Raw genomic sequence first — 8296 nt, 5'->3', positions numbered from 1 at the left:
TTGGTGTCAGGTGAGCCGGCCTAAGCCGAGAGTGTTCCAAAGGGGCTGCGCAGGAGGCCCCGGGCACTCACGTGCTCCGAACGCAGGAATGAGGCTGGGCCCCGGGGCTGTAAGGACTTGAAGGCTGTCTCTGTACCTGCTCCCTTCCCCCCACACAGCGTTGAGCTTTCTCTGCCCTCTGTGAGTCCTGGCAGAAGATGACGCCCAGGTGTACGTGGTGCAGAGGCAGCCGCACGTGCCTCTGGGAGAGAAAGAGATTGAGAGCGCGAGCCCATATCCCTTGCTCACTCCTATAGTTTCCAGCTGGGAGCCAGGAGCCCAGTCCAGGGGTCCCGATGTGATGGGCAGGAACCCAATTACTTGAGTCATCACCACGGCCTCCCAGGGTCTGTGTGAGCAGGAACTGGAGTCAGGAGCCAGAGCCGGGAATTAAACCCAGACACTCAAATGGGATGCAGGTACTTAGCCGCCAGGCTAAATGCCCGCCCAGTAGGCATCTATTCTGCCGCTCTCAGATCCTGGCGGGGTTTCCTTTCTCATTGTTTAGGTGTCAGCTCCAGTATCACCTCCTTCGAGAAACCCTTGCTAACCACAGAGGCTAAAATAGCCACCATCCTCCTCCTCACCCCTTCTCATTCAGGGGCTGGATTGTGTCTGTCCCAAAGTCCATGTTGAAGTCCTAACTCCAGTGTCTCTGGAGAGACAGGGACTTCCAAGAGGTAACGGAGGTAAAAGGAGGTCGTCAGGGTGGGCCCTCACGCGCTGCCACTGGTGTCCTTGCTAGCAGAGGGGACCGGGACACAGGCAGGTGCAGGTCCAGAGGGAGGCCCCCTGGGACACAGGCAGCAGACGGCCAAGTGCAGGCCACAGAGAGAGGCTGAGGTGGAGCCAGCCCTCAGACTCGTGGCCTCCAGAGCTGTGGGGAACCCAATGCCTGTGGTCTGAGCCCCAGGCGGTGACGTCTTGCTGTGGTACTCCCAGCTGGCAAGCAGCCTGCACCGCCTTGCTTGTGCCTCCTCAAACAGGTGGTTTAGGGAAGTGGATCAGTGCGTAGGCCTGGGGTCTGGGCTACTTCAAGGGCAGCAGCAGTGGTAGCAGCTGGGGCAGGGCCTGGGGAGCCCCACCTGGAAGCCCTCTGTGGTCATGGTAAGGGAGGCGGTGGCAGCTGCTGCCGGGGGCCTGGGGGGTGCTGAGCAACAGACAGGAAGGGCCGGGGTGGCCAGGGCCGAGGCTGGCCCAAGAAGGAATGTGGTACCTGTGTGGCACTGGGGATACCTCCTCCTCCTTGGGCTGTTGCCCTCCCTGACCTCGAAGACAGGGTCTCCTTCTAAGCAGGCTATGGCTCGCACTGCACCCCCACGGGCTGCTGGCTGCAGCCTGGCCGAGGACTTTGAGAACCAGCACTTGGGGTATCAGTGCCATCACCCCCTTTTCACTTCTTGTCCAGGTTTGCTTTTTCCTTGAAGATTTATTTTTAAATATTTATTTGATTTCTTTGGAAGGCAGCTTTACAGAGAGAGAGGAAAGACAGAGGGAGAGGGAGAGAGAGAGAGATCTTCCATTGTTAGAGTCGACCGCCCGAAAAACGTCACCAAGAGACATCTCTTATGCAAACAGCAAGGGGAAGCTTTATTGATTATCCAGCATGCTGGGGCTGTCTGATCATCATGAGCAGAGCAGCCCCGAATAACCAAAGGTTAGGGTTTATAAAGGCAAAAACCGCAAAACCGGGAAGGGGAAGAGAATACACTGTTGTTAAGTGGTTGCTAAAGTCTTACAATCAGCAATTATGATCTTAAGACATAGACAAATCACATCTTCATTATTAGCCCAGGTAACCCAGGTGTAACCTTTTTACTTTTAAGCTTGAGCAATCATGCTAGGGGGTTTTTGTGCGTTGCCAAGGGTGATGTAGTGTACTGCTATTGTCCGACTATTTGAGATCATAGTTTCAGACCAGAGTCTCACGGTGGGAGGGGTTGCTTTCCCAGAATGCAGTCTCAAGTGCTCCAAAATGGAGTCCCTACTGTCAAGGTGCTACTTTACTCTGTCTTATTTTCACAGCTGCACCAGGAAGGTTTTTAAACCTGTAAGCTTAAGCTTTAACTCTTCATTCCCCACTCCTTGTTGTGAGGATCTCTAATCTTAGAGATTATTTGTGTTTTTTAATGTGACATATTGTTGTCTTATGATCATGAGTTTAACATTTTTAATTTGTTTCTGCACGAAGGTGATGAGTCTATTTAACACACAAGGTCTTATGGTTACAATTAGGAGTAGAACAATTAAGGGTCCTGCTAGGGCTGACAGTAGAGTAGTAAGTCATGGGGACTGGCCGAACCATGACTCAAACCATTTTTGTTGAGTTTCCCTCTCCTGTTGCTATTTTTTTTAGTTGTTTTCTGAGTTTGGCCATGGAGTTTTTAACCACCTGGGTTCAGTCAGCATAAAAATAACATTTTTCCTTTAGGGCCGCACATAACACCCCCCACCCCACGAAAATGAGATCCAACCCCTGCCTGTTCTGTAATACTGAAATGCAGATACTGGGCTGCATCTGGGAGATTGTGGAAGATTTGTCAGGCAGAAGGATCTCCACCTGGCAGGTTATCAGGTAGAAGGGGGCAGGGCAGGATGCAAAGGCCGGGCTGCCCATGAAACATTGTCAGGATGACTGAGATGCAGATGCATATGCTGGACACATTAGGCCTTTATGTCACACACACATAAGCTCATAACTGACTTTCTGCCTAATATTTTTTCCTTAAGAGGTAATACCCAAAATTCTTCTTTGGGATTATGGATGGAGTTCCGTCTTCTGTAACTTCTTCGAAGCTGGCATGTGGGCGTCGAGGGGGATTTGGGTATTTCCTCTTGCTACCTGTCTTATGGTGTGCAACAGTGGCCTTGGAAAGACTGTACTGCTTGGTCCAGAGGGCTGTTCAGGTAGTCCAGTGGAATGGGCTGGAAGCCTTGTCTGACGACCATTTGGAGTTAACAGCTTTTAGTCTGTTAGAGACAAAACGAACAAGGGCATTAAAAACACACGGCCCAAAGAGAAGCATCAAGATTGCAGAAGTTGGTGGGCCAAGGAGAGGAAATAGCCAGGATTTTTATGATCAGATGTTAGGCCAGAAATCCCAGCCCTGCTTGGCCTGGTCCTGGAGCTGTTTGGCTTTTTCCAGAAAAAGTACAAATTTGGGTTTGTGTCTGTCTAGTCTGATTGACCCAGAGACTATATGTGTGTGTGTATATATATATATATATATATTAGATATTTAGTAGCCAGTTTTGCTAGGAAGTTAAGCCAATGTACAAGACTAGAGTCTCAGGCTGGGAAAGAAGACAGACTAATGAATTACTTACATTTAACTATTTATATTATGGATTATTGTGCACACCCCTTAAGAGATAGGCCCTTTAAGTCCTCAGTGAGGACCTGTCCAAATAGGTGTAGGGCTATCTGAGTTAGCTGTTATTGAAAGCCCTGTTTTTAGGAACTGGCAGGGAGGGCTTTCTAAGCTTAATGTTATTGGATAGACTTTTAAGGCCTGGCTGGGTGTGTGAGGCCCAGACCTATCCATGGGGTGCTGGAAGAGAATTGAAAGAGATGCAAATCTCCTTTAAGGGAGGCACCCTGTTGACTTGCATTACATGGCTGGACTAGGAGAGTTAAATAGGAGGCTGATAGAAATAGGCAATTTACGTTTTACTAACCCTAGGCCATCCCCAATAGCAGTGGCTGGAGCTGGAAGCTGGGCAGAGGCTGGGCAGAGCCAAAGGCTTTTTAGCTCGGGGCCACAGGGTCTGTAGTTCTGAACCAGGAGTCCTTCGACACCCAGGGCAGTTCCATGTCCAGTGGCCGTGCTCTTGGCAGGGCTGACAGAAGGCATTTGCTGTCACAACAGCTGCTTGCCCAATGCCCTGGCTCCTTATATCAGCAACAGGTGCCGTTTGAGGTGCACTGGCCTTGCTGGGTCTCCTTGATGGCAATCACCGTGTAAAGCAGCCATTGATTGGTCTGTTGCCTATCCTCTGCTGCTTGCTTGCTCCTCGTTTTCCTGGTCTCTAATAAAGTAGACCAAGGAGGCAGCCTCTATGATGTCAGTCAAGGGGGTGCTCAACCCAATCCTGATTTTTGGAGATTTTTTAATATCAGGGTGAGCTAGAAAAACTATGGTCATGGGCAAATTCTGACACTTAATATTTTCCTGCGAGTTAAGACCGTGCCCATGAGGAGAACTTGACCCTTTAGGTAAGATTAACTGTGGTGACCTGCTTGCATACTTTGAGGTGGTCAGTGTAACTTTTTACACCGAAAAATTGATCTAGTTGTTACATTATTTTATAGTTCAACCTTTTTTGTTGTTGTTGTTGTTGTTTGGGGTCCTATACTGTGGCCAGGCATTATTACAGAAAAGGTCAGTCATCCCTTACATAAGGTCTGGGGATCAAACCGTACGTCACAGTGGAGAGTCCTGCAGAACAGTAGTAACTTCCCTTCTGGAAGAGAAAAGAGGAGAAGTGAGGCAGCAAGTTGGGCCTCTAGCCTGACTTTCTGGGCTTTTAGATTTAACTGGCAGTTTAACCAGTGTTTATTGTGTAGCCTGACTTAGAGGAGAAATTGTGGCAGAGGTCTCTGCCATTCTTTGGCTTCCAGGTATTTACCGTATAGCCTGTGGACACTAGCGCTTTCTTGGGTTTCTGGAACCCAGTTTTTTAGCATCTGCCGCATAACCATAACTTAACAAAGACAGTAGAGTACACAATGGATTAACATGAATTTTATGTCTTTTGTTGTCGAATAAACCAGAAATAAAAGAAAAACCCTTGTATATAAGAGTTTACATAATTTAGAATTATTTAACAGAGTCAAAAAGAGCTTATAGGATCTAACTCTAGAAATGGCAGAGTAATCAATTAAGCAAACACTGTTAAAATAGACGTTACAGTTTTTGCAGAAACAGATTCCAAGATTTATGATTTAGACCATTTTTAGATATTTACTAACATTAGTACACCTTTTTTTTTAAAACCCCATTGTTATAACAGAAGATTAGACTTTAACTTTAGGTCAGTGTAATTTTGGTATTAGCACTTAACTCTGTAAATAATATTTTAAAATTATAAACATTTTAAAACTTTTTATGACTTGTTTACACCTTTTGAAACTTTATACTCATAGTTACTTTTACATAGCCTTGAATTGTCATGTATGGACAACCTATGAGAATACATGTTAACAAACTTAAACAGTTTTTTTTTTTTTTTAATTGAATTTGAGATGTTAAAAGTATATATATTTTTCCAAGTTTTACTTAGCACTGATGCCTAGATGACTTAAGACACTGAGTTATTAATGAATACCACACAATTATCTGAAATAAAAGTTAAAATTACATTTTTATGTTTTTAAGTAACATGAGGATAATACCTCCTGGACAGCAAACACTAGTGCATGTTTACAACTTTGAAAAGATCTTCCTCATTAAGAGAAACAAGTTTTTAAAGCATATCAAAGACATGTAAAACTGAGCAAGCAAGCCACTGAGCAAACTTAAGGGCGTTTGCATTACCTCAATTTTCTGAACCAATCTGCATTGTCTTACTTTAGTTAACAACATAAAGGCTTGTATACACAGAATTTACTCTTATTTTTATAAGACCACTTTAGCTGGAAAGCAAAAACATAAATACAGTATAGGTCTGACACCATTTATAACATTTTAATATATTTTATATAATTTGAATTGACCCAAGCAGCTGTTACTTTAACAAATTTAGAGTCTCATTCTTTGAGAGTTCCAGGGATCCGGCTGGAAGCCCAAAGTTGGAAGACTCGGTTTAGAATTTAAGCTGTCAGAGAGTCAAACCATTTAGCCAAAATTAGTACATTTCTGATCAGTTGGGTAATCACTCAGACATTAAAAACAGATAAACAATGTAAACAACTTTGCATTGTAGTTTTCCCAATTAAGACTCTAATGGCAATAGAAAAACGCGAAACCTTCGAAACCTGAAACCTTCGAGACAGGTGAATGCTCTCAGACGAATAACCCATTGTTTAGGTTTTTATTAGCTGCAAAGAGAAAAACCCATCAGGTTGGTAAGGGTTAATGGCTTAAGGTTCTGGCTCCCTTAGGTAAGGCCAGCAGTGGTATTGAATTGGAAATTCCTCCAGGAGAGGAGAGAAAAAAGCAGCCCTTGGGTGGGGGCTCTGCCTAGAGATATTTGGCTATGCCTGCCTGGGTGCAGCAGGCCACACAGACTAGAATAGAGTGGAGAGAAAGGCTGTGGTCCCCCATTTACAGGGAAGACTGTGCACACCAGGGCTTGGCAGGACTAACCGTGGGGTTGGGTAGGTGCGCCATTTTACCAAGAGTGTTGGGAACCTCCTATAATTTAACCAAAGCCAGATTAATTAGGACTACTGCAGACACTCAGTCAATTACAACAGATAGTTAACTTTAGCTCTTTTCCAGATTTAGTCCTCAGGCAATCAAAGCTTAGCAACAGTAATAGTTCACAAAAAACTTTAAGACGCACCAGAGCTACCATAAGCTGCAAAGACGGAAAACTTTCTACCAGGTTGGAAAGGGTTAACAGGTAACAGGTAACAGCTTTTCCCTAGGTGGAGAGACTTGTGGAATTTCCCTCTCCCTTTCTCCTGCCCAGTAGTATAGGAATGGAGATGAGGAGAGCAAAAGAGTGGGGGAAGGAGCCCCCGGGAGGAGGAGGAAGGCAGAAAGCAATGACCTCCTCCTGTCCAGGGGCTGAGTGGGGTTTGAAATCTCCTATCACTCAAGGTTACCCACTACCTAGTTGTCTGAGTTTACCTGGAGGACCAATATTAGCCTCGACCGAAGCTAAGCCCTGCTCGCGTAGCAGTAGGCAGCGTGACCAGGCGTCCCTCCGAGAGAGAGACCTGGTCCTCGGGTCGCAGTCCGGCCGCCGGGAAGCCAAAGCGAGCTCAGGGGGTCTCCAGGCTCTCAGCCAACTGCCCTTCCTAATTTCCCTCCTGTTCCTTACAATCCCTCTGGAGTTTCGGCCGTAGCTAAGCCGTGGCCGGGGGGACTCCGCGTTCTCGGAGAGCTGTGGGGTGCCGGACACTCAACGGTCACTTCCACAGATCCGGTCCCGCTTGAGGGAAGGAATACTGACCTCCGATGTCTTCTCAAAATCCCGGTCCGGGTGCCCAGGACGGCCAGGCAGGAGAATGGCCTCTTTCACTCAGCGAATGAGTGGTAAATGGGGGGCCAATCCACTCCTAGAGCAAGCCATTCAGAGGCACAGAAAGACTGCTGCTTTACCTTCTTAATCAGAAGAGAGAGATTAGATCCCCTAGCCCACACATCAGGCCAGTGAGCCAAAGTAAGAGATAGCGGCGTGGACACAGTTTGACCCATGTTACAGACAGAAAAGCAATTCCCCAAAAAACTGAAACCTAAAATGTAACCGCTGTTGGCACAAAACTCCCGCCTAGGGGAATTTCTGATGGGAGTTTCGCTGAGCGTCCTCAGTCTCCCGGTCCTCTCGGGGCGTCCCCCAAGGTGGTAGCCTGGGGCTTCCAGGCACGTCTGCCAGCCACAGTGCATACCGTGCCAACCCAAAAACTGAAACCGAAACAGGCCTGTAACCCGAAAAACTGAAACCTGAAGCGCGCATATACTGAGTCCCTACCTTAGGCGCCTTTATACTTACCCCAAGAGACTTCTGTTGGAGGCGTCCACGGGCAGCCCCGATCTCGCTGGGGCCTCCAAATGTTAGAGTCGACCGCCCGAAAAACGTCACCAAGAGACATCTCTTATGCAAACAGCAAGGGGAAGCTTTATTGATTATCCAGCATGCTGGGGCTGTCTGATCATCATGAGCAGAGCAGCCCCGAATAACCAAAGGTTAGGGTTTATAAAGGCAAAAACCGCAAAACCGGGAAGGGGAAGAGAATACACTGTTGTTAAGTGGTTGCTAAAGTCTTACAATCAGCAATTATGATCTTAAGACATAGACAAATCACATCTTCATTATTAGCCCAGGTAACCCAGGTGTAACCTTTTTACTTTTAAGCTTGAGCAATCATGCTAGGGGGTTTTTGTGCGTTGCCAAGGGTGATGTAGTGTACTGCTATTGTCCGACTATTTGAGATCATAGTTTCAGACCAGAGTCTCACGGTGGGAGGGGTTGCTTTCCCAGAATGCAGTCTCAAGTGCTCCAAAATGGAGTCCCTACTGTCAAGGTGCTACTTTACTCTGTCTTATTTTCACAGCTGCACCAGGAAGGTTTTTAAACCTGTAAGCTT

At 46.7% G+C, this 8296-nt stretch overlaps 1 long non-coding RNA gene across 4 annotated transcripts; it reads right to left on the bottom strand.

Moving 5' to 3' along the window:
- Positions 1 to 1605: 1605 nt before the first annotated feature.
- LOC149122969 (uncharacterized) lies at positions 1606 to 8296 on the bottom strand. 4 transcript variants are annotated; one of them, XR_016217306.1, is made up of 3 exons: positions 6547 to 8296; positions 3718 to 4503; positions 1606 to 3009 (listed from the first exon to the last, which is right to left on the bottom strand). It is a non-coding gene; the product is annotated as an uncharacterized LOC149122969 (long non-coding RNA). The 4 variants fall into 4 exon arrangements; XR_016217307.1 differs by having other exon boundaries at positions 4438 to 4503; XR_016217304.1 differs by having other exon boundaries at positions 7162 to 8296.

This window comes from Oryctolagus cuniculus, chromosome 12, assembly GCF_051225735.1.
Source record: "Oryctolagus cuniculus isolate XC-2025 breed Fujian yellow rabbit chromosome 12, ASM5122573v1, whole genome shotgun sequence".
NCBI classification, from domain to species: domain Eukaryota; kingdom Metazoa; phylum Chordata; class Mammalia; order Lagomorpha; family Leporidae; genus Oryctolagus; species Oryctolagus cuniculus.
Note: the sequence above shows the minus strand (reverse complement) of the source record. Positions and strands in the feature narration are given on the sequence as shown.